Source organism: Hydra vulgaris, chromosome 13 (assembly GCF_038396675.1).
Source record: "Hydra vulgaris chromosome 13, alternate assembly HydraT2T_AEP".
NCBI classification, from domain to species: domain Eukaryota; kingdom Metazoa; phylum Cnidaria; class Hydrozoa; order Anthoathecata; family Hydridae; genus Hydra; species Hydra vulgaris.
The window spans coordinates 34,934,625-34,960,625 of record NC_088932.1 but is presented as its reverse complement, the minus strand read 5'-3'; the positions used below and the strand labels follow the sequence as shown (position 1 = coordinate 34,960,625).

The 26,001-nt window shown below is 27.7% G+C and overlaps 1 long non-coding RNA gene across 1 annotated transcript in view; it reads left to right on the top strand.

Annotated features, from left to right (window-relative positions):
- The first annotated feature begins 6,962 nt into the window (after positions 1 to 6,962).
- The window catches only part of LOC124815289 (uncharacterized), a 38,319-nt gene continuing 19,280 nt past the window's right edge, over positions 6,963 to 26,001 (top strand). Inside the window, exon 1 of the long non-coding RNA XR_010642836.1 lies at positions 6,963 to 7,155. This is a non-coding gene — a long non-coding RNA (uncharacterized LOC124815289). The remainder of the gene's footprint in view (positions 7,156 to 26,001) is intronic.

Genomic DNA, 26,001 nt, shown 5'->3' with positions numbered 1-26,001 from the left:
TCAATAATTTTAAATATTTACAACAGTCCGTTAGGATTTTTTAAGTTTTAAAAAATAAAAAAACAATGCTTGCTACTTTTTGCATCAGTCACCTCTGTATTGACAGTCTTTGGTACTTGTGCACATCTGTCACACAAGTAGCATACCTTAAAACCTATTAAAAGACATTATGCTATAATGGTTCTCTTTTGCCGATTTAAATATTCATCCAGACGATTTTTAAACATGTCCAGAGAAGGTTGCGACAATTACTGTTTGCGGCAGGGTATTCCACTGAGAAACAACATAGTTTGTAAAGAATTTCTCTCTCTGCATGTAGTCAAGTACTTGTTTCTGTGGCAGTTGTTGATTATAACCTCACATAATGTACTTTGATGATGATGGGCGTCACAGTGGTACGTGGAAGTTTATTTCGTCAATTTTGTGCAAGTATTTAAACATCTGGATTAAATCTTTTGCTCACTTTTTATTGCGTTACATTTTTTTTTTCATCTCGACAATTTCACTGTAAAACAATTTACTAAATTGTGTAAAAACATAAGGAAATACAAAACAACAACAACAACAACAACAACAACAACAACAACAACAACAACAACAGCAACAACAGCAACAACAACAACAGCAACAACAACAACAGCAACAACAACAACAACAAAAAACAACGAACAGCAATACTTTTTTGCTTGTATTGATTGCTTTTAAAGCGCGACGATTATTCGATAAACAAGTTTTTTAAAGATTCTTCGTTAAACGTTTACGAGTAGCCGCTCGTTTTCATTTTACTTGTTGAACGATTACTGAACGAATAATATTGTTCGACATATAAATATTTTACGAATATTCGTTAAACAAATACATTCGTTCCCACTTATTCGTTGAACGAATAAAATAATCGTTCAGAAAATAAGCAGTACCGATTATACTCGTTAAAAAAATAATTTAGTTAGTATAATGGTCACTAGCTTAGATATATCTACAACATTTTTCAGATTTAATTATGCCACATCGCTGAAGTCGGTGTTAAATAAAGTTTTTTATTATATTTTTAAAATTTTTATCGTTATCCTGTATCTATCTACTTGTTACAGACCACCTGATGGCAATATTATCAATTTTTCATAATAATTGAAACAAGTTTTTATTAAAAACAACATCGAAAAAACATTTTTTATTACATATTAGAAAGTATATTTTTTCATAATTTCTTGCCTTTTAATGTTATCTACTTCATACATCGGCCAGGTGATAATTTTCATCTCCTTTAAGTTTTCTTTCATTAAAACCATCATTTCAATATTGTCAATGCCAAGGTTGTTTCTTCTTTCAGAATATTTCCTGCAGTTGAAAATACACGTTCCGAGGTAGCTGATGATGCAAGGATGCACAAGATCTTCCTTGCTAGTCTGCTGAGATAAAAAAATCTCTTATGGTTGGTCATCAAATATTCGATGATATCTGCGTTGTCTTTTGTATCTCCTTCATCAAAATAACGTGCTATCTCGCATTCGGCATAAGTTAACGGACAATTTCAGCTTATTTTTTTTTAAGATTATAGATTTTCAGTATCGCCAAGTTTATTTTGAATCCTTGTCAGAGCTTAAAACTTGTGAAATTTTATCGATTGGATTAAGAAATTCAATAATATTTAATTACATCAGATTATTTAGTAGTGGGCATCCAACCTTCAATTTTAGTTGACGTTTCGCTATAACAGATTGAATTTTAGATCTATAATTGATTTTAACTACCACAGGACAGAATTCCAACGAATTGGTACTTTCTGGATACGTCAAGTTCGTTGTTAGCTATGCTCAATAGCAATTTTCCTCAAAATACTCGTAGTATTAGAAGAACTACTGAAGTGCCTAACTTATTAGTTTAGCTTTAGTAAAATTACTAACCACTCAGGAACACTAGCTAGGGCTTTTGTGATAATTAAATGTATCTGATGATAAGTTAGGAAAGATAAGTCATCAACTTTGTTGATGACTTATCTTTCCGAACATTTTTGTTCGTTGCCCATGTATATGTTTTTTTTCTCTAAGTTCAAGCGTTTTATAAGTAATCTGGTTTTTCTACAATATTTTCAGTATGTGCATTAGGAAATGGATCAAGTTTAACAAGAAGTCGTTTAATCTGAAAACGTTTTGTAATGAAATGAAGAGAGAGAAATTGGAAAGCAAGATTATTACTAAAAGTTCAGATATCAGTAGTAAAGGCACAACCAGCAAGGTCAATCTTCTCATTGTCTATAATTTTTTCACATGATCACTGATGAACTTATGAATTTAGGAATTCTGTCCTGAGAAAGTGATTTTGATGAAACAGGATTATACTTCCACTTCATTGCTTACTTCATTATTTCATAAAATTATTTACAATCCATTATCCTAAAAGGTAATTGTTCGTGGAAGATCCACTTAGACAATGATGTAGTTATATTTACATTTTCAATACGGTTTTTGGGCCATGGAGTAACAATGCGAGAAGTTTTAGACGCTTTAGCAGTTTTAAATTTACCAGATGATGTTAAAAACTGAGGGTATGACTCAGGAGTGGCATCAAGATGGGCTGACTTGGGTGTACTGATGAAATCGGTTTCTAAAGAGTCGTTATCATCAATAACGCGAAGCTTTTTCGCAATCTATTGGGCATTATTGAGTTTCTCATATTCCATAAAAACTTGGCAGTGCTGCCCTTTTAGATGATTAATAAGACCTGAAGTAGTACCGGCTTTAGCAACAAGTTCTTTTTCGCACAATTACACCTTGCATGATTAGCATCAGTCATTTAAATTCCGAATACAAGAATTTCTGGGCATTTATAAAGAAAGGCAGCTTGCACCTGAAAAAAACATTCAATTGTTTAATCTAAATTAACAAATGTAAATGAAAGGAAATCCGTTTGGAATATCATTAGTATAAACAGGTAAAATTTCTTAGGAAACAAATACCTGTGCCAAAAATCGACACGGGTAATAGCTAGTATTTAACTAACTTTAGCATATTATTTCATATATATATTAAGTAAAGTAATAAATTTTATAAATAATTATAGCAAAAAACAAAAAAATTACAAAGCTTAAAATAATATTTTCGTTCGGAGTAGCCCCGGGTAACCCACCTAAATTAGATTTATTTCAACGAAGAAATTGCAGAAAAAAAATTCAGCTGGAAAGTTATTTTGCTGATAATTAACTTAATTTAAAAATTTTGTTAATATAATTGTTATATTATATTATCTATAATAAGTAACAAAACATTAATTATTAATACAAACAAGCTAATAAGTAATATTTTCTTATTCATTATAAAATGCGGTGCGGCCGTGGCGCAGCGGTTAGAGCGCTTGCTTTATAAGCAGGAGATCCAGGCCCGAAACGAGCTCTGGACATATTTTCGCGTCACTGTAAGGAAGGAGGCGTGAACTTCCTTGTTAAATGCACTTCCGCGGTGCTCTGTGACAAGACCGTTAGGACTTTTTGGTGCACCTAAAAAAAAATAAAAAATGAAAAAATATAAAGTATATAATATAGTACAAATAAGTACATAATAAGTACAAATCACAAAACCTATATATTTGTTTAACATTTTCAAATATTAAAAAATAAAATATATATAATTATAATATCATAATTAATTTGTAAAATACAAATTACATTCGTTTTATATTCGTTTAACAAATGGTATTCATTTAAGTAATAAAATTCGCTAAACAAATTTTGTTCGTTGAACAAATATTTATTCGTTGAGCGAATAAAAGTAAACCAATATATGTTCGTTCCCGGTTATTTGTTCGACGAGTATATTTTTGTTAAACGGTTATTATTTATTAAACGAATATAGGTTTACGAATATATTCGTACCCTGCAAATAATTTAAACGATTAGTTTTTAATTTAGCGAATAATTTAACCGAATAATTTACCAAATATTCTCTAATAATCGTCGTACTCTAATTGTTTTTAATAAAGTACTAATTTTCGACCATTATCGTTCATATTAACAATTAACGTAACTTTCGTAAAACTTTAATTACTGGTACTTTAGATAACTAGCTACAAATTCAAACGTGGGCAATTCCATTTTTAACTTACGTTACACGCGCAACAACTTTATCAAATATTTGCCTATTTAAACTGTATATTAAACTTTCAGCTACTTTGCATGAAAGCTGTTAGTCTAAAGAATAAAATAAGCTAAAAAGTTTTGAGTCTGACCAAAAAAGGGCGAATTTATTGCTGAAAATTCCATTTAACTTACGTTACACGGAAAACAAGGTAAAAATTGCTTCAACTTTTAAGTCAGATTTTTGCGAATCAGTAAAGCGGTTTGTATTAGAAACTTTCACAAGATGTTAAGAATTCTATTCCATTTTTAAAAATAAACAAAATTTTGTCAGAGGTGGCCGGCTAAGGAAAAAAACTTGTTTTTGTGATACTATATATTTAACGTACGTTACATCACTTACGTTACCGAGCGACATTTTCGTCAAATTTCTGTATCTATTATTAAGAGTTAGAGTAACGTAACAAAAGAATTGAACTCATTCATTTAAAAGTAATAAACAAGTTTTTAAAAGTTAACATCTTGGATAAGTTTTTATATAATTTAATTAAGTTGAAACATCTGGTATAGTATGTAAACTTATCCTTATAAATTTCTTTATATTAAATTACTATATTTCTAGGGGTTATATATATACCCTCGTTATTCAAGTTATGTAAAATAATAATATAAATAAACAAAGGAAATTTTAAAAAACTGGTGGCACTCTTTCGGAGTGATTTTTCATAACGTTTATGAAAGTTATCGAATCGAAACTTTAAAAAATTATTTTAGTATTACGACTTTATTAATACTTATTTAAGTCATTTAAATAAGAAAATCTTTGGTTTGTCGAGGTTTTTCCTTACGTTTATGCGTCTTGCCTTATTTTCATTAGGCTGAATTTTTAAAATGCTGCAAAATATTCACATTTAAATCTTTTAAAAAATATTTTTGACGAAAAACTACCATCACAGTTTAGGAGGGAGAAGGGTTCAGGTATATGTGATCGTTTGTTACAGGAGGGAAAGGTATAAGAATTAACAGATATAGGGTGGCGTGCTTTATGGATGACCCATAATTGCATTTACAAACGAGTTGTTTTACTAAAATAAAAATAAAAAAGATTCTAACTGATTTTTTTATATTAGGAGGATAGCAAATGAATCTTTTTTTTTTTTTTTTTAATGTCTAAATACAAATACTTATATTATTCTTATTTTTATTAATTTATGTGTATATATGTCAACAGAAATAAGAATACATAAACAAATAAAAAAGGAATATTATAAATAATTTCAATTAACATTAAAAAAAAATAAAAAAATTTTCTTCTATATTCTCCTAACCAACGCGACGAAATAAGTTTACTTAATGACGTAATTCATTTTATTAACGAAAAAGCGCCTGAACTTTAGTAAAGGCACGTAGTTTTAACAGTAAAGGCACGTAGTTTTAATGTTACACAAATTTAAAATTAAAATGTGCTTTAATTAAGCATCATTATTCAAAACTTCAAATGTAAAAACATAATATTTAATAATCTTTCGCATATATTATTAAAAAACCTAAGTTTTTTAACTAAATTTTAGAAAAAACAAAACTTTATCATTTTGTTAACTTACGTTACAAGAAAATTACAAAAGTTTTTTCGTTATTTTCTTATAATATATATATTTTATAAAGTATAAAATCTGACCAATAACAATTTGAACATGTTAGCTCCATTTTCACGCTAATTTAACTCCGATTGTGCAAATAAATTCATGGTTAAAATAACATTTTACTATGATACCTTTTTTATCATGCGACAATGAGAAAAACCGTAACTTTCGGAGGCATAAAAAATGACCTTCATAAATTAATTTTAGTAATAAAGGTATATTTTAAATAAACTTTCATGTGTCTACATCAATACTCATTTGCTAAAAGTTGACGAAAATGAGAATAAAAATTTACTACTTTTTCATTTTCCGCCCTGGAATTACCCGTATGTTTTTTTTTATTTTATTTAGACGCTGTTATGACACATATTCATGAACATGCTTATGAGCCTTTAATGTAATCATATCAAAAGAACATATAAAATGTTTTAATTTCTTAATTTGGCAGTTTCTATAGATCTTTTTTATTTATTTGTTATTATTATTTTTGATTTTTGTTTTAGGTATCTCAAGAAGATCGGCCTTGTCACAATGGCCTTGTCACAGAGCAAAGAAGAAGCGTGGATCTAGGAGGTTCACGCTTCCTTACCGACCGATAACGTGAAAAATGCCCAGAGTTTGTTTCGAACCCCAGATCTCTTGCTTCTAAAGCAAGCATTCTAACCACTTTGCTACGGCCGTTTTATTATTTTTAGGTGTCCCTAGAAGATCTAACGGTATAATTATTATTTCAGAATATAAGAGTTTTTTTCTTAAGAAATAAGCTGAAATTAAATTATTATTATCGTTTTATTATTATTATCATTTCAAAATTTCGTTTTATTTTTATTATCGTTTTATTATTATATCATCATTTCAAACTTTCAGAAAGTTTTTTTCAAGAAATAAGCTGAAATTTATTTTGTACTTTACCTCACTTTTGGTGATCTTTCTTAACGCTATAACTACAAACGTTGACTATAAAAAGACTTCAATATTAAATTAAAAAGGCTTGCAAACTTGATTCAATTTCTTTGAATCAAATTTGCAAGCAATTTAATTCAGATTACTTTGTTGGTTTACTTCAAAATGTTTTTTCATTTTATCTTTTAAATTCATTTGCCACGCTACTCAGTTAGCACAGCCTTACACTTCCTCTAAATGCAAAATAAATTAAAATACATGCCATTAAATTGAAAACTGAATTATTGAGTAATATAATTTGATAAACTCTTGTTTTCTAATTGAGTTTATAATTGTTTTCAGGTTGAGCATTTTCTGCATGGTTGGTTTTCAATTCACTTTATATTGTAATATTAAACGGTACGACGACGCTTTCATTTGCAGATATCTTGCTGGCATTAATTTATATTAGATAAATCATTAAAAACAAAAAAGAAAAAATTATTTCCATAAAAAAACCCTGTGGTTTTGGTATTTATTTCGAATTTTGGTTTGTTTCAGGTATGTGAGTAAATATTTTTGTTAGGTTCTTAACGATTTTAAAAACACCATTTGAGTGACAGGGAATGTGCGTTTAGGTTGTTTTAAATATTATAAAAAAGTTGCTTTTATTTTTGCTTTAATGGCGCCTAATCAATCAATATATTGTATAAATTAAACCGTTTAGTAGCTAAATGAACTTTAATATAAACTCACTTTTTCTTAATTAATTTTTTAATTTTCTTCTTTATTTTTTGTTGTTGTAATGTTTTGACATTAACATAGGTTTTGTTATTAACATAAATTATGTATTGTTTGGTTAAGTTATAAAATCTCACAGCATAAATTACGTTTTGTTTGGTTAAATTAAGAAAACTCAAAGCCTTTTATTCAAGCATATTTGATTTTCCAAGCTACTAAATACTAATTATTACCTAATTAGTAGATTATGTCTTTAGAACAAATTTTAACTTATATTTTGATTACCATTAATTTTTATAACTATTATTTTTTGTTTATTTTTTGTATAAGAGGAAATAGATCTTTCTTAGTCTATTTTTCTTGGGAAAAAAAACAGCCGAAAAGTTGTTTTATTAATACTTAAATATGAAATACACCAACTTACCATTTTGGGTTTATTACAATAAACACTTTTTTATTTGTTTCTTAAATTTTTAAATAAACACTTTCATTTTTTATCACTCATTTTATTTTACTTTCTTTTTTTTTCTCAGTTCAAGATAAATTTCAAGTAGATAGTAAAATTCGAAATAAAGGTTAAAGCAGATACGGACTCAAAAACAAATGAGGATAACATCATCTCATCGCAATCTTTTTCTAGAGTTTTTTTAAAAAAACATTAACAATATATCGTAGGATAAAACCCTCATAGTAATCGATAAATAAATTAAAAAAATATAACTAAAAGGTTACCGTTAAAATCCGTTTAAGCATAGTTAAAGAAAAAGAAAAAATGAAAAAGAAAAAACTCTCTAAAATATCAGATTTAAAAAAAATTATTTTTTTGTTTAAAACTGATTGAAATACAATCGTAAACAAACATATATTTGTATACGTTTGTATTCTTTTTTACAGGCGTTTAATATTTTAGGTCCTCGATATACTATACAATTTTCTGAGAGTTTGTTATATTTCCGAGGCAATTTATAAGTGTTAATTCCATTTGATCTTAAATTTTACTTTTCATTTAAATTTATTTTAAACATGTTAATAAAGTTTGTCTTTCATAAAAGGTTTTGAATTCTCGCAGAATATGATCCTGCGAGAGTGTTTTTTTAGTCAATAAATTTACACTTTTTTTTTTTGGGTTCTTGCCCATGGTATTTTGGCATAGTTGATGTAACAGTGAATTAGACCAAAGTATATCAATTTGAGACTTTGCATATAAGCTATGAGCAAAATTAATGAATCACGCCAATAAATGTCGATACGTCACGCCAAAACATGTTACATTAATTTTTAAAAGAAATCTCGTTGATTTAAAAAGCGTCATTTATTTTGGAAATAACATAATGATTTTTTAAGTTAATGTTATCTTTTTGAATAATCAGCTTTTTTTTAAATAAAAAAGTTTTAGTTTTAACCTTATCCAGTTCTTTCACCAAACTTATTCGAAGACATAATTACTACGTAAAAGAAGGTGGTCGGGCGGACGGTGGGGCGGTTCATTTGAATACTCAATTACTCAGCCCTTTTTTAAGTATAAACATATAAAAGCTTTATGATGTGGTTGAGGTACATTAGCTAGAATTTAGAACATACATGGTTAAATAGTTTAAGAGATAACTAAAGCTGTGGTTCAAGTCCGTAATCTTCACACTAGACAGTGATTAGAGAGCTTGCCTCTGAATCAAAAGTTTCGTGGTTTAATGCCAGATCAGGCCATATCTGCAATATCGGTAAGGAAGGAAGAGTGAACTTCCACTTTAAATGTTTTTCCATGGTGATCACTGATGACACATAAGGATAGTTTAGAAAATTCTTAAAAAGATAAAAAAGCTTTTTCAAAAATCTTATAAATTATTATCGGAATTATAATATGTAATAAATAATAGTATGTAATAAATGATAGTATGTAATAAATAAAAAATAATGGTGTATATGATTTTTTTTTTTTTTATATAAAAATAATAAAATGTTTGAAGATTTTTAATAAATAAATGTCATTGATTACTAATTAATACGTTTCAAATCAATGATTTTCAAATTTATTAAATCTACGAATCTTAATTTATTAAGATTCGTAGGTTTAATAAAATTTTCAAACTTTAAACGTTTTTCAAACGTCTTTTAAACTTGGCTGCTTTTTTTTTTTACAGGGTAAACATGCTAGTTTTTTCAATTTTATTTTCTGTTTTTAAACAATTGGTTGCTTAGCATCAGAAAATCATTTAATAAGACTTTTTAGATATTTCATATTATAGATTTTTTTAGAATGACTAGTCAAAGATCTTGAATATCCTATAGGCATTTAAATACACACACTTACACGCACACAAAAAATTGGTAATTATTTTAACTCATTTGTTTCAACTTAATGTGTGTTAAATATTTTTATTCGACATTCGATTTCAAATAAAATGGTCTACACCAATAAAGAATTTTCAAAAAGTTAAATAAAATTAGTATTTGAATAATATCTTTGTAATCTCATTAGAGTTTCGACAGTTTATAAAAAAATTGTTTGGCTTGTTTAATATATAATAGAAACCTGATTAAAAATATTTTTTCATTATTAGTATAATTCATCCAGAAAATATATAAATGACCATTGTGCAACTTTGATATAATTGTGCATCTATATAATTACCAAATGCAAGTAACATTATTTAATGCTTATATTTAATATATAATAATACATATATGTATGTATATATATATATGTATATATATATATATATATATATATATATATATATATATATATATATATATGTATATATATATATATATATATATATATATACTGTATATATATCTACTATAAATAGTATAGTAGATACTTCTATACTGTATACTACTATACTATATATAGTATAGTAGTATACAGTATAGAAGTATGCTTTGGGTTAATGTACTGCTGAATTATCCATTTTTGTGGCATTTTGTTTTTAGCATGTATTCATTGTAATATTCTTAACGATTTCCTTAAGTAAATTTTTGTCTATTATGTAAGTTATAGTTACAGTTATAGTTATTTGTCTATTATGTAAGTTATAGTTACACATGCAAAATTTGAATTTCCAGCAGAGTTTTGAAACACCTTTGAGATTGCTTTGTAACTTATCAAAATTTAAATAAAATTAAATTAAGGATGAAAAGATATCTATAACAAAAGTTTATTTAATAATATATTTACTTACGTAATTTAAACAAATATTAACAAATCATAATCAAAGACATCCTATGATTTATATTTCTTAAAACAAAATTAAGTTTAACAATTAAAATTATGCAAAGTTTAGAGGTCAAATTTTTGAATTAAAACTCGAACTTCAAAAATTCTTAAATTGATAAGATAATTGCATAAATAACTTTGATTTGAAAAAAATCATATATAAATTCTAACTTATGTATATAGTTTTTTTTATTTTTACCTTGACAGCAGTAAAAAAACCTAGCTGGGAAACATTGACAACGGTTTATATTTAAAATGTTTACTTTATATTTCAATCAAAAATAATATACATATGTCAATCACACCCAAATGAAGTTCTAATCGGATGCGAATGAAATATGTACATTATATTAACAACAAAAATGGATTAAGTTGTTTAAGCGTGGTTCGTACCCCCTAAAATAAATTAAGTGTTGACTTCTGTTAACATGAATAAATTAAGAAACAAATTTTAATAAAACAAAAAAATTTTTAAAACTTAAACGTAAAAACTTTTTTTTGCTTCTATTATGCTTGATAAGATAAAATTTAAAATTATGATTAAGGATGAAAAGTTTGCTTTATGAACTTTAAATTTTCAGGCTATCATTATTAGGTAATTGCACAGGACATAAAGTAGTTTCACAAGTTTTCAACGTTTTTTACAGAAGTTATTACAAAAATACTTAAAAAAATATTAAAAAATTCACTAAAAGAGCCTTACATTAGACGATACAATCTATATTTTCTATAAAAACTTGCTTAGATGCTGCAGGGGCGGATCTCAGATTTTAAATTGTGATGAAAAGTTTTTTATTAACCCACAACCCGCTTACCCTGAGCGCATAAGTATTGTCAATTTAAATGGAGGAGGGACAGAAAAAGGCGTAGCAAGGGTGAAGCGAACCGCTCAGGGTGACTTTATTTTAGGAGGAGCGTCGCTGTTTATGTCATTGAATAATAACTAAAATTGTTTTGTGTTGCTTTTGTAGTATCTATTTTTAATAGAAATTTTTACAAATGTTACTTTGGCTATTTCGTTTATAAATTAGACATGTAATTTTAAGACTAATTTTCTTAACAAAGTGCACAAATGAAAAGGTATGTCAAAGGACTTTGCCTTTCGACTGTAAACTGTCATTTTTCCTGAGTTTGCCCTCCATTTGTGAATTCTATTCTTCTCTTGATAGGCAGTTTATGTAAAACATGAGTAATAATGGCTGAGGTTACCTTCCATTTTTATATTCTTTCCTAGTCATGATAGGCTTGTTATGTAAACAGTGTTCCGTTAGGTTAGCCCACCCATTCTGGGTTCTTGCCTTTTTTTGATAGGCATTTTATGTTAGTATACTAGTAATGTTGCCTGTGCTTACCCTCCTTTTCTTGATTCTTTCCTAGCCTTGATTTAGGTCTGACATATATCAATTTTGTTTTTAAGTTCTTATTACAGATTTTTTAGATTAATTATTTCAAAATACTGCTGAGATATGTCAAAAGATTTAGTTTGAAGAGTAACAATGATTGCATTAAAAAAATCTATTAACTTTTTTGTTATAACTAAACTTACAATAAAAGAGATATATGTGATTAACCTTAAAAAAGAAGAGGATTTGGAATCATTATTACAGTTGTATTTCCTTGATTCATTTAATCCCATTTCCTTTAAATAACAAGTGAAAAATTATCCACAAAAAAAAATATTAAGACCTCTCGACTTCTGAATCCATCTTGTTTAACAATTATCTATAAATTTTTCCTGATTCGGATTTGAATACTTTTTGAGACAACTGCTATGTTTAGAAGATAAATTCAAAATATAAGAAAGATCTTTTACTTGACCTAGATAATTTTTCACTTTTTAAACTTGACATGCAACTGCCACATCTAAACCAAGTTTATGGTTTGCACAATGAACAAGAGGTTGTGTTTCAGAAAAACTTGTTTATATTCACCTACCACACAACCCGCACCATTATACTCAATTTCATTAATTAAGTCGAAAATATTGAAGTGTATTAAGGACATTTAGAAATATTTTCTCAGTATTGGAACAGTCAACTTCTTCATAGCAAAGAATTAAAAAGAAATTGAATGTTTAACTTTTTTTTATTAAAACTTTCTCAGTTTCTTTCCCACATGAATCAATAGGATGGTTATGGGAAGTTTTTGATATATAGGTTACCTATTTTGGACTTGAAGAATAATGGTTGTCTAACATTTGATCACCAGCATCAACACAAAAATTTAAAAGGTCTATAAAATTACCTACTCCAAGTTTTTTTATAGAAGATTCCCCAATATCAGGATGATAATTGCAATCATCAGGATGTCCGCAAAATGCAAGATCGTAGCAACCGAGAAATGTTATTGTTTTTATTATTGAAACTAATTTTTTCGGCTGTTAGAAAGAAGTTTCAAACGAGAATTATTTAAACCAACTTTAACAACAACGTGAAAGTAATGCATTAAACAAAAATTGCAAGGTGAAAGTAATGTATGAAACATAAACATAGACCTATCATGTAAAGCACAACTTTTCTATATTTTTTTAATATCACAAACAGCATTACTCCATTTATGATGAGGCTTGAAAATTAAATTTAATGATCCAGACTTATTTGGAACACTAACACCTAGCAAAGTACAAGACAGTAAGCTCCACCTTCTTTGCTCGGCTTTGCTAACCAAAGAAAACTGGCTGAACCATTCAATTTTATATGGTCTTTTTGTATTATAAGATATTGAAAAAAATATATAGAATTAGGATGAAATATTTTTTTAATCATATCTATCAAAATTGCATTTTCTTTGCCTACGCTCAAAAGTTTACCACAGGCATGATACGTTGAAACATTATATAGTCTTTATGTAAAGGAATATAATTAAGAATATTTAAGAATCTACAGTAGGTTCAAAAGGCAACTCTAAAAAAGACAATGCTTTCATGGTTTTTCAAAACTGATTTCAAAATGGGTTTTAGCATGTTTTGCAAAATTAACTTCTTCTGTGAAAGAAACATCAGAGGATTGTTTTTAATTTGTTTTGGATTTAGAACTAACAAAAGGTAAAGTAGCATCTCATTTTATAGTCAAGTATTTATTTTCACATGAAGTTAATCTGGACTTTTTAATAATTGGTACAATATGGTTAGGTGACCAGTAATTATTATTTTGCATTACTGACATAATAAAAGTATTACACCATAAAATATTTAAAATATATTGATTTTGATTTTAATAAAACGAAATGGAAAATTAATTGTATTAAAAAGTTTTTTAAATTTTCTAAACTAAATTCAGGGTAGTTTTACCATTTTTAATTGATGATAAAAAGCTGTTAGACATAAAAACAAAGAAAATTTGTTAGCTAGGCAGTCGATCAATGCTTCCATTTTGATGATTTTTGAATCTGATTTATTGTTTATTAATTTGAATTGATCTGAACATGCATAAGAAACACAAACTATTACCACACTGGAAAGATCTGAAAAGTTATTATTTTCAACCTGTTTAATAAAAAATCTCGCATAGTTAGAAGTTTTTTCAAACAATTTAATCGAAGTTAAAAGCTTAAAAACATTATTAAAAAAAGGTATACTAAAACAAGCTCAGCATCTATTTAGCTGGAATTATGAAACTTCTTTAACTTTAGTAATAGTGTTTTACCTTAAAGCAACATAATCTTTACTATCTTCTTGCTTCGAGATAAAACAATTCAATTTAGAACTTTCAAAAACTGCACTGGACACTCATTATTTAAAATTTTAGATTATATTTGTAATAAATCTTATCTGTAATTGTAATTTTTTTTATTGCAAATAGTTATTGAAAAAAAAAAATTTCAACTCTTCAGCTGGCTGATTTTTATATTTGCGGATATTTGGCCTCAATTGCATTTAAAACAAAAAAATTCGTTTTTTTTCTTCTAAAAACTGAGTACTCTAGTAAAGTCTTAACGAATTTGCGAGCAAAGAACGTATATTTGGCATATCAGAATTTGATAATTCGAAAGATTTGGAACTGACGCAATTGTCCTAAACTTTTTACAAAATTGAATGGTTATATGTTTTAAATGAATTGTTTTATCCCTAAGCAAGAAGGTAGTAAAGATTATGTTGCTTCAAGGTAAAACACTACTACTAAAGTTAAAGAAGTTTTATATTTCCAGCTAAAAAATAATATAAACTGAGCTTGTTTGAGTGTTTAGTGTTTATGTGTTTAGGCTTCTAATTTCGATTAAATTGTTTAAAAAAGTTTTTAAGAATTTTTTTTTGTGGAAAGTTTGTGGCAACTGTTGCAATTTAATAAATAGTAAAAGGTTTGAACCGTTTTTTAACCAATCATTTATGATTTAGAGTTGCGACAAGTTTGCGTCACTTGCTACAAAGTTTCAGAATCGCGACAAGTTTTGCGTCACTTGCTACAAAGTGATCGGAAAAGTGCGTGAAAAGGTGCAAATAAGATTGATCAAAGCGTAAAAATTTTAACACAGGAAATTTTGTCCAAGCAACGAATAAGTAACTACAAAAATCAAACCAAATTGAGTTTACATTAAAAATTTTTTTTCGACTTTACATTAAATAGTTTTTATTTTTGTAATAATTAATACTATGACTTTTAATTAAAAAAAAAGTACAAAAGAGATACACTTAAATTTAATTGGATCAGTAGCGACACCCTAGACCCGTTCTTGTAGCATGTATTATTAATCAGAGTCGTAGTAAGAGAAGTGCAAGTGGCACAATCGTACAGGGTGAAAGGTCACCTAAATTCCAAAAGGGCGCCAAATTTTAATAAATTTAATATTATTTTCTCGTTTTAATTTAATTTAAAGCTGAAAAATTATTAAGTCTAAATTTCTGATTATGTCCTATGTGATTAGGGCCTTCACCTTTAATTTTTCCTATATTAAGAGTAAATGACCTTTTTTTTTCAAATTTATTATAAGAACCTGCCATCTAACGCTCAGGACAAACCTTTTTCCTATACATATATATATATATATATATATATATATATATATATATATATATATATATATATATATATATATATATATATATATATATATATATATATATACTGGTCCTAATTTGCAAACAGCCCCCCTTTCCTAAAATTGGGGCTCTAGGTACGGCGCTGATTGTAGGTATGCATATTATATGCAATAAATGTTTATAAACAATAATGGAGATGACCAACATTTTAATAGTATTAAATTTAAAAAGTTTAGATCCTTCAACCAGGGGTGGATTCAGCACTTTTTGATGTTTAAGATAGCTTACTTCTAGACATGGAGTAAATTCCGATTATTCATTTGTTTATACTAATGTCAAATTAGTATGTCAAATAAGGATATTTTTTCAAAAATTGTAATGATTGAAACCTGCGAACAAAAAAAAAAAAAAACAAAGTTTTTGTTCTGGATACACCTTAATATCCACCAAAAAATATATATACATATATAACCATAATTTTAGAACTTTAATAGATTATAGTATGAAATTTAAAGATTATCTGTGAATATAAGTTTAGTTACGAATATTAAAAAAAAAATTTGTCAATTTTTTGCTCTCTCATTTGGGGAAAGAGGAGGTCAAAAATTTTTAGGCTTTTTTTATTCCCAGGCTCCACTTACCGCGATTCTTTGCAAAGCATTATTATTTGACAAAAGTATAAACTTTAATACGTTTAAACATATATGTCCGGAAATTGCTCTAACACCAAATAATGGTAAACCCACCCCTGCCTTTAACTAAAAAAGCTTATAAAAATGGTTTTAATGAGATAATATATGACATATTCATCACGTGACTATGTTATAAAAAAATAAAGTGCATATTGTTGCATTTCTTTATAAAACAAATAAAAAGTACTTTTTCATTTTCATTTTTTGTGAATATTGTTAAAAGTCTTTTAAATCTGGTATTATTGATAGGTAATACAGGTTATAATTCTGATGAAGATGAATCTTAGCAAAGTTCATTAAACAACGCTTAAGAAAAAAAAAGTCTATTAGTAGTATATTATAAAAAGTTTATAATATACTACTAATGCTTTAATTAGATTCAATTCTTGTCAATATAAAATCTACTCAAGATTGCTTAATTGCAGCTACAAATTCTCACAGTGTTCAATGAAAAATATATTACACAGTTGCATATCGTCTCGAATTTTATCACAAGAACAATCTTTTTTTAAGAATTGCCCCAATTGACACTACTAAGGCACCTAATCAGACTTAAATAATTAGTATTCCATTATATTATAAAATTCTAGTCCAAATATTTGCTGCATGTATTGACAATGCAGCAATCTATAATATTGACAAAAAGTAATTAAAGATTTTTTATTATGTTTATTATGCCAACATCACATAAATGTATTAAACATATTATATTATATATTAGCATATTTAAAAGGTACAAACTATAGATACGACAAGAGACCAAGAAAGTCCATTTAATCAAACATTAGCAAGCAATCAAAAACCTTAAAATAAACTAACCATTAAAAACCATGAAGTCTCTCATTTTGAAGGTGCTGTCAAAGTACCCGTACGCAAGACAATAATTTAAAGTTGCCCTTTTGAAAAAGGAAAAATGGTAAATTTAAGAAAACTAAACTGAAATACAGCACATTGCTCCTAACGCCATTGCAACATAAATTTCTAATTGGTTTTTTATTTGCCCTTTCTTCACTTCCGCCATTGGTTTGGTTAATTTATATCAGCAAAATGATCTGCAGCATCAAAAGGCGAATTTACAGTCAAATATGATTGTTTACATTTTTTGTATAACTGGAATTATTTACAACCCTGATAAAAAACATGGTAGTTATTTAGAATCTGCAACCACCTGCAACCACGCCTCATGGTAATAAATGACAACAATAAAGCTTTTTATCAGTCAGTATATGGTGAATGCTTATAAAATAGGTTCATACTAATGCTGTGACGCTGACGGTTTCTGGTGATAAAAACTAGTTCAAACAATATATTTTTAAAAAAGATACAAAATATTCTGCTATTTAAATTCAGTAATTTATCTTACTCATAAGCATTTTTATATTAAAATGTATAATAACATATGTTGTATTATGAGTTTGCAATCAAACTTCTTTGTGGGCTCTCATCAAGACTACTGGTCTTCAACTAATAACGACCAACAGTTTTTAATTCTCAAAATATTGTGTTATATAAGTCATTATTTTTTTTTCAAAGTACTCATTGCTGCAAGTACAAATGCAAAAGTTCAGTCGTATGTTGTTGTCATATCAAGAAAAATTTTGCTTAGTTTAAATAAAAACTTTTAGTGATTTGTCTATTTTAACAAGGACACAGAACAAAACATTTTTTATGAAAAACTGATAAGATGTCTATTAAGGTAGGCGGTAGTGGTGTAGTGGTAAAGCGCTCGCTTCATAAGCGAGAGGTTCGGAGTTCAATCCCCACCACGTACCTGGCAATACCACGCTTTACTTGTTTTTCCGCGCAGCGGCCTTGTTCGTCAAGGTTCGTGCTTTGGAGTTATAGAGTCGAGAGAGAGTTTTAACCACAATTAGGTAGCCCTCCTTGTCTGTGTTGGCCTTCTCGGCCTTGGGGAGGTGAGTTAAAAAAAAAAAAAAAAAGTCTTGCAATTCAAAAAATCCATAATCTTAGAGTTTTAATTAAGGCATAAAAATCAAGAAACAGTTCTTTTGATTCTATTAATTAATAGATAAAAGTAACTTTTGCATTGTTAAGTAGGGATATGCGGCCGTGGTGCAGTGGTAAGAGCGCTTGCTTTAGAAGCAGGAGATCCAGGTTCGAAACGAACTTTGGATGTACTTTCGCGTTCCGGAAAAGAAGGAGGCGTGAACTTCCTAGTTAAATGCACTTCCACGGGGTTCTGTGACAAGACTGTTAGGTCTTCTTGGGGCACCTAAATAACAAAACAAAAAAAGCAACAAAAAAAGAAGTATTGCTAAAAGAAATTTTGCGTTGTTTTTGTAGAGTTTTAATACGAAAATCAGTTAAATAAATGGTTGTAAGTGTCCTTAAAAAGTTTTATTCCCGAAGACACCCGTTGGCATGGTGGGTTAATATCAAGCATGGTTTTTTTCTGTAAATATATAAAATTGGATTTCATATATATAAAATTGCAAAATTTTATTGAATTTTTAAAAGTTATTGTTAATAATCAAAAAAAAATTTGTTATAAAAAAAAATCTTTAAAAAAAGTGAAAAAATACATCTTTTAAGACGTTTTTTGACATTATCTTTTTTCACGATGCCACATTTATAAAAAATTGCTGTTAATAAAACATCTATGAAACTTCCATCAATCTATAAAACTAATACAATTTTCAAAAAATTCCTAACAATCAACAAATAAGTCATTGAAAGATTAACTCAAAGGGGCAAATCTAGCATTTTTTGGCGTTTGAGATAACTAACTTCCAGACATAGAGCAAACTCCAAACATTTATATGCTTGTCGAATAAGGATGCCTTCTGAATATTGCGGTGTTTGTAGCCTGGGAACAAAAACACCACTATATTTGCGACGTAGCTAGCCTTAACGTAAAAGCAACAAGTTGATAAATATTTTTTAACGATTATAAAACAAAATAATATTCATCAATAAATTTAAAATTTATCGATAAATAGAATAATCTCTTAGCCTTCAAAACTTGTTTAAAATTAAATTAATATTCATCAACAATTTGATTTTTTTGATAAAATTTTTTTATTAAAAATTTTTCTTACCAACTTGTTGCTCTCACGTTTTAAGAAAAGGAAAAAATTTGGTGGCTATTTTTATCCTAGGTTCCAACCCTTGTAACTTTTTGCAAAGCATCTTTGTTTATTTTAATAATTAACATATATATGTTTGGAGTTAGATCATGTCTGGAAATTCAAACACCAAAAAGTGCTACATCCGCCCTTAAACACTACTTGAACGGTTTCCATATTTAGTAAATTAAATTATAAATGTTCGCTTACCTTCGTTTTGTTAATTTATCCTAGTTAGTAAATAGTTTAGTTCCTAAATATTTTCAACTGACAATCATTGTGGTATTGTGCAACATTAATAACCGTTATATTTAAATAAATATTAAAGTAATAAGGCTAATAATAGTTGAAATGCAGTTTTAAATTACCTAAATTAAATTCTGTTAGGTAATGTTTTCTAGTTAACTAACATTTCTAATAACAGCAACAAGACAACTAGCATAAAGTTAAAATCTTTAATGAATCATAATGTTTTCTAATTTTTAAGGTGCTCTATAAAATCTAATGGTCTTGTCGCAAATCACTTTCGGTTTTTAATTCTGCCAGGTTCATTCTAACCAGGTTATTTGTTTTATGATCAACATGTGAGTACTGGGGAAAGAACCCATAAAAGCTGAACTTTTTAGTACTAAGTTTCATTAGCTTATCAATAGCTTCCATTGTTTGATGAAAAAATATTTTTGTATAAGTATGCATATGGCCTAGTAGCACTTGTGGCCAAGGAGTTTTTCATGATAGGTACCATCTTTGTTGTGATTTAAACCAGCTAGATTTAAACCACTCTTGCATTGATGTATTTTATAATGACATGAATATTAATTTATTGCATATTTAACATAAATAAATAAATTTTTTTCTTTTCACATAAAACTTTCTTGTTGCAATACTTTGTATTCATAGGGTTTTGATTTTAAAACAACTAATTACTCCCAATTAAATAATGTTGGTTGTAATACTTTATAATCAATAGATAATACTTTTCTTCGTAGAATATTAGTGCTTACTACCCAAAGATTTAAATAATAAGTAAACAACTTTTTTATAATAACGACAAAATTGGCAATAGAAAAAAAATACAATAAAAAAATACTCAAATATTTAACAAAAGGTTAACGACTTATGAAATCGTAACTACTCTATATAAATGATTTATATTTAGCATCCAAAATTTTAAATATTATTATGTTTGCTGATGATTCGAATTTTTTTACTCAAACAGTAATATAAAAGATCTGTTTAGAATATTTAACAAAAATTATTAAAAATAAATGACTGGATTATAAATTAATAAACTTTCATTAAATGTTGAGAAAACTAAATTTATATTGTTCCACAAACTTTCTAGGGAAGATAACCATTTCTTCAAATTTACCCAATCTCGTTATGAATAAAACTTTATTAAAAGAGAGACAGCTGTTAACTTTTCTAAAAATTATTAGCAAACAAAAAAATGCATGTAGGATTATATTTGGAGTTTACAGAACTGTTAATGGTGAACCTCTTTTAAGGAACTTAATGCACTCAATGTTTGTAAACTTAATATATACCAAGTTATGCTTCTAATGTTTAAATCAAAACATTGTTTATCTCCTAATTTATTTCATTCTTACTTCACCGAAATTACTCATCAACACCCCACAAAATTTTCAACTAACAACTATGTCGTTTCAAGATCTTATTAAAACTCAGTTCATTTTAAACTCAATACCGTTTTATATAGACAACTTATATGAAAAAGTTTTTTAAAAAATATTATTAAAAGGAAAATTTTTTTAAATTTTTCCCTGAAACAATTCAAAAGAGAATCTATTAGAAAAAAAATTTATTTATAAGATTAAAGTTTTTTTAATGTAATTCCTGTTATATAGGCGAAATTTCTAGCCACATAAAATCACGAATGATTAAACACTACAGGACAGACAAACACATATGCAAACATCTTGATGCTAACAATAATTATTTTAACAATTATGATAATAATTCTTCTTCTATATTGGGTTCTGCCTCCAATAAATTCGAGTTTTAAGCTAAGGAACGTTTGTTCATTAAATAAAAAAATGCAGATATGAAATAACAGTTGAACCATTTTAAGATATCTCATTTTAAATAATATTACCATATTATAAGTCTTTAACTTTTTTGTTAAATATTTTTATATTCTTTTTTTTTTTTTTTTGCTGTTGTCTATTTTGTATTATAAATATAAAAAAGTTGTAATATATATATACATATATATATATAAATATAAATATATATATATATATATATATATATATATATATATAATATAAATATATATATATATATATATATACATACATATATAAATATATAAATATATATGGGCGCCCACAGGTTATTTTGATGCTTCAGATATGACACTTTCACGTATTGTGCTAACTCCAAACTTAAGCATGATCATGCCTATGTCAAATAAGGAGGCTTTGCAAAAAATCGCGATGATGGAGGTCTGAGAACAAAAATACTCTGAAATTTTGGCCCCCCTTGCCCAAAGGTAAGGGCAGTTATATAGTAAAATTTTAAACTTTGCTATTTTATACTAAATTTAAATTCATCGACAGGTTTTAAATTTCATTCAAAAAAAAATTTAAATTACAAAAGTCATTACCACGCAAAATTTTCGACCCTTCCACAAAAAAAAATAAAGGGCTTGTAGATTTTGCATTGTGATAACTTTTGTAATTTACAATATTTTTAAATATTTAAAACCTGTCGATGAAAATAAGTTTGTATAAAATAATAAAGTTTAAAATTTTACAACTTAACTGCCCTCACCTTTGGGCAAGACGGTCTAACATTTTAGAGTATTTTTTTCACGGGGACGTACAAAAAACCTACAACAAACGTTCAGACGGAACGTCTCGGACACGTTCTAAACTGATTCTAGATTAGACACTTAAAGGCGTCCTTTTAGGACGTTCTAAAGACGTCGTAAAAAGACTTAAATAAGAGCAATTCCACATCAAATCACCCAGTCCATTGAACCATGTGTCTTCCTTTTGTGTTATATTTTGACACATTATTACTAATTATAAAAAAATCTTGCATGCAAAATTTCAGCTAAAAAAGTTTAGCGGTTGACAAGATATTGCAATTTTAATACTGACCTGGTTTCCCAAAATGACCCGGTTTTCATAACACTCTGAAAAAACATTTTCCTTAAAATAATAAGAAATAAAAATGGCAAAAATATGAAAATGAACATATATAATGTTTTTTTGATGCTGAATTCAATAAATGTACTTAAAATGCTCAAATATAAAAAGAACATGCATTAAAATTATTAAAACAACTAGTTTTTATAAACCAACTTTGGGGCCCAATATCTCAAAACACCCCCATCAAAAAAAATTTTTTTTTGCTGTTAAAATTTTCAGCGGTTTATAATCTTACTAGGCACAAAAAATCTAACTGGAAAAACAGCTAAAACATACGGAACTTTAATTTCAAAGATGTATTACTTTTTCAAGAAATTCCCAAAAAATATTTGTAAATAAAATAAAGTTAATCGTAATTTAAAAAGTTACTTAAATATACAAGATTTGTAAAGGTATCAAAGATGAAAGTTATTTTGACTGTGTTTGTAATAGTTTACAATATTACTCCCATTTTACTTGTACTTCCTCTATTTCAGCATTTTCAAACACATAGTTTCTACCAGAACTAGAGCAAGCTTGTGGAACAGATAGTTTTTTCAATATGTTGGTGTTTGGAATAAAACAGTAGTCGTCTCTTTCAGGCCAGTTAAAACAGATTGATGGACCATTTGGATGAAGAAACTTAACTTAAGCATCAACTTCTTCTAAGTTGGTTTTAGTTACAATGCCGATCCACCACTTATCATCACAGACTACAGCGACATAACAACCTAAAGTGACAGTACCAAGTTGAGATATGTCTTGTTTCTTTTTAAGATTGTGGATTATTGTATTATTAGTGTCTGTACTACACCTCTTTGCCCCAACCTTGTTATCTCCAAGATGTATAAATTGATAAAAGCTACGAGTACCAGGTAGAGTTGTTACACCAGTGTACCTTTCTTTTTGCTCTTCACGTTGCAATTGTAAGTCCAATCCCTTTATGTAAATGAAGTTAACAACTTTGATTTTATCAATACAAAATTCATACATAACTTCTGATGTGAGAATTTGGTTTCTGTACGGTCGTTTTAAACTTTCTTGTGCTGTTAATCTCTTTACAGTACCACCAATCCCATCGCATGGTAACTTTCCGTGGGACGTGGCAAAAAAGTTCCATTCAATTTTAAGGCTAAATTCGCTCTCTAGTTGACATAGATTGTAAAAGCTTTAACAACTTTTGTACTGTCCTGCGCAACCATCAGTGAATAAATGTAATTTGGACAGATTGGAAAATTTTATTTTTAATATTGGTATGATTAGTTGGAATATTTTGTACACATAAGTTACATCATGTATAATGTCATCTGATATAAAACAGTAAGAAATATGTTTCAGTTCACCTTTATCATCTTTATATTATATGACTAATAGATGTAAAGAACATTGTTGGATGTTCCAATGATAGCTCTGTATTTCATCTTGGACAACAAAGCATAATTTTCAGCAAAGTCGCCAATAATGATAATGTTTGATTGATCCATATATTGTTTCAGTTGGTTATCCATATATTGTTTCAGTTGATTGATCCATATATTGTTTCAGTTGGTTAAGGTACTGTGATTGAGAGTGAGCAGTAAAAGAATGAGCTTGTAGCTTTTCAAAACAAAATAATAGTTTAACAAACGTTGGAACATCAGCTGTTAAACTTAATAGTGTTGCACGGTCAGTAGTTTGCCATTGCTTGTAGTGTATCTCAAAACCATCTTCGTATTCTCCAAATTCTCATACAAATATTTGGTGAGGGGTTCTTTACCAGGACAATCATCACACTGTGCAAGCATGCATTCTTTGTTTTCTACTGAGCAAACGGTTTTTGAAAGTAAGTCCTTATACTTTAGTCCAATATTTAAAGCATCTACTAGCAATATGGCATTTTGGTGATAAGAACAAACACAAACAGAATGTGTACCACTTGCACCTGGCAAAATGCACCACTTTGGTCTAAGTGAAGCAAATTTTGAGTAACTTATTTGTATTTCTGGATTGTTTTCTTTGTATAATAAATATAGTTCCTTTAAATTACACAAAAGCAGTTTTTTTTGTTTATGGACGTTCTTTTGAATGCTAACATAATCTTTTTTTCCAGGCATAGTTCTACATAAATCACTTGAATCATAAAAAAGTTGAACAGAATCTTCTATTTCTTTTTGTAAGACTTTCCCTTTATACAAAGGTGAGATAGCCAACAATCCTTTTTTATTAAAAAGTTGTCTAGCCTTTTTTGCTTGGTATTCTGTAACTGCAAAGTTATTTTGTACTTCTAATATTGACTAACTTGGGGGTGCCAGTGTTAGAAGTTGAACAATAGTCCTTTTGTCAGAACATAGAATTTTTTCTTTTATCAAGCTCATAATTTCATCAAAGTTTTCAGCCTTCTTTTTAATGTCATTTGGTTCATAACACAGTTTTGAGGGAACATTGAATTGACTTTCAGTTTTTCTAGTAAGGTTACTTACCATTTCGTTGATGCGCGCAACTTTTCGCTTTCCTTCTGAGAGTATATGTTTTGACATTGACATGACATTGAATGAGATTTTAGAGGAGATATATTAAAATTTTCAAGTTCTTCATTGATCTCCTGTCTTTTTAATTTGAATGATAATATTAGAAAATCTTCATCTTGTTCACCCTGACTTTGCTTCTCTTCTTCAAGATCTGCTTTTTTGGCAATCTTTTGCTTACAGGGTTTGCAAAGTTTCTTCCCAGGAGCAATATTTAAGCTACTTCTCATCATGTCTTGTGACTCATTTATCGTAACTACTCTAAGATTTTCTAAAAGTAATTAAATTGTACATATAATTGCATATAGCTTTATGTATTTTGTATATAGTATAATTGTATGTATAGTTGTATATAGCTTATCTGCACAATTGTAATAACTTGTAATAATAAACTTTTACAAAAGTTGTCAAAATTTTAAAAACAAATGCACATTCATTTCACACTAATTCAGTTTTTATATAAAACAAAATAGGATGTTTTTTTCAGTTGTTAAGTTCAAATAACTAAGTTATCATATAATTAAGACTTCCTTAAATATAACAAAATTGTTTTTTTTTTAAGGAGTCTTTTAACTAAATATAATATTTTACAGAATTCTATTTGAAAGTTTTTTAAAATAGCTTATTGAAAATTTGATACATCTTTGAAATTAAAGTTTCGTATGTTTCAGTCGTTTTTCCAGTTAGATTTTTTGTGCCTAGTAAGATTATAAACAGCTGAAAATATTAACAGCAAAAAAAAATTTTTTTTGATGGGGGTGTTTTGAGATATTGGGCCCCAAAGTTGGTTTATAAAAACTAGTTGTTTTATTAATTTTTAAGCATGTTTCTTTTATATTTTAGCATTTTAAGTACATTTATTGAATTCAGCATCAAAAAAACATTATATATGTTTATTTTCATGTTTTTGCCATTTTTATTTCTTATTATTTTAAGAAAAATGTTTTTTCAGAGTGTTATGAAAATCGGGTCATTTTAGGAAACCAGGTCAGTATTAAAATTGCACTATCTTGTCAACCTCTCAACATTTTTAG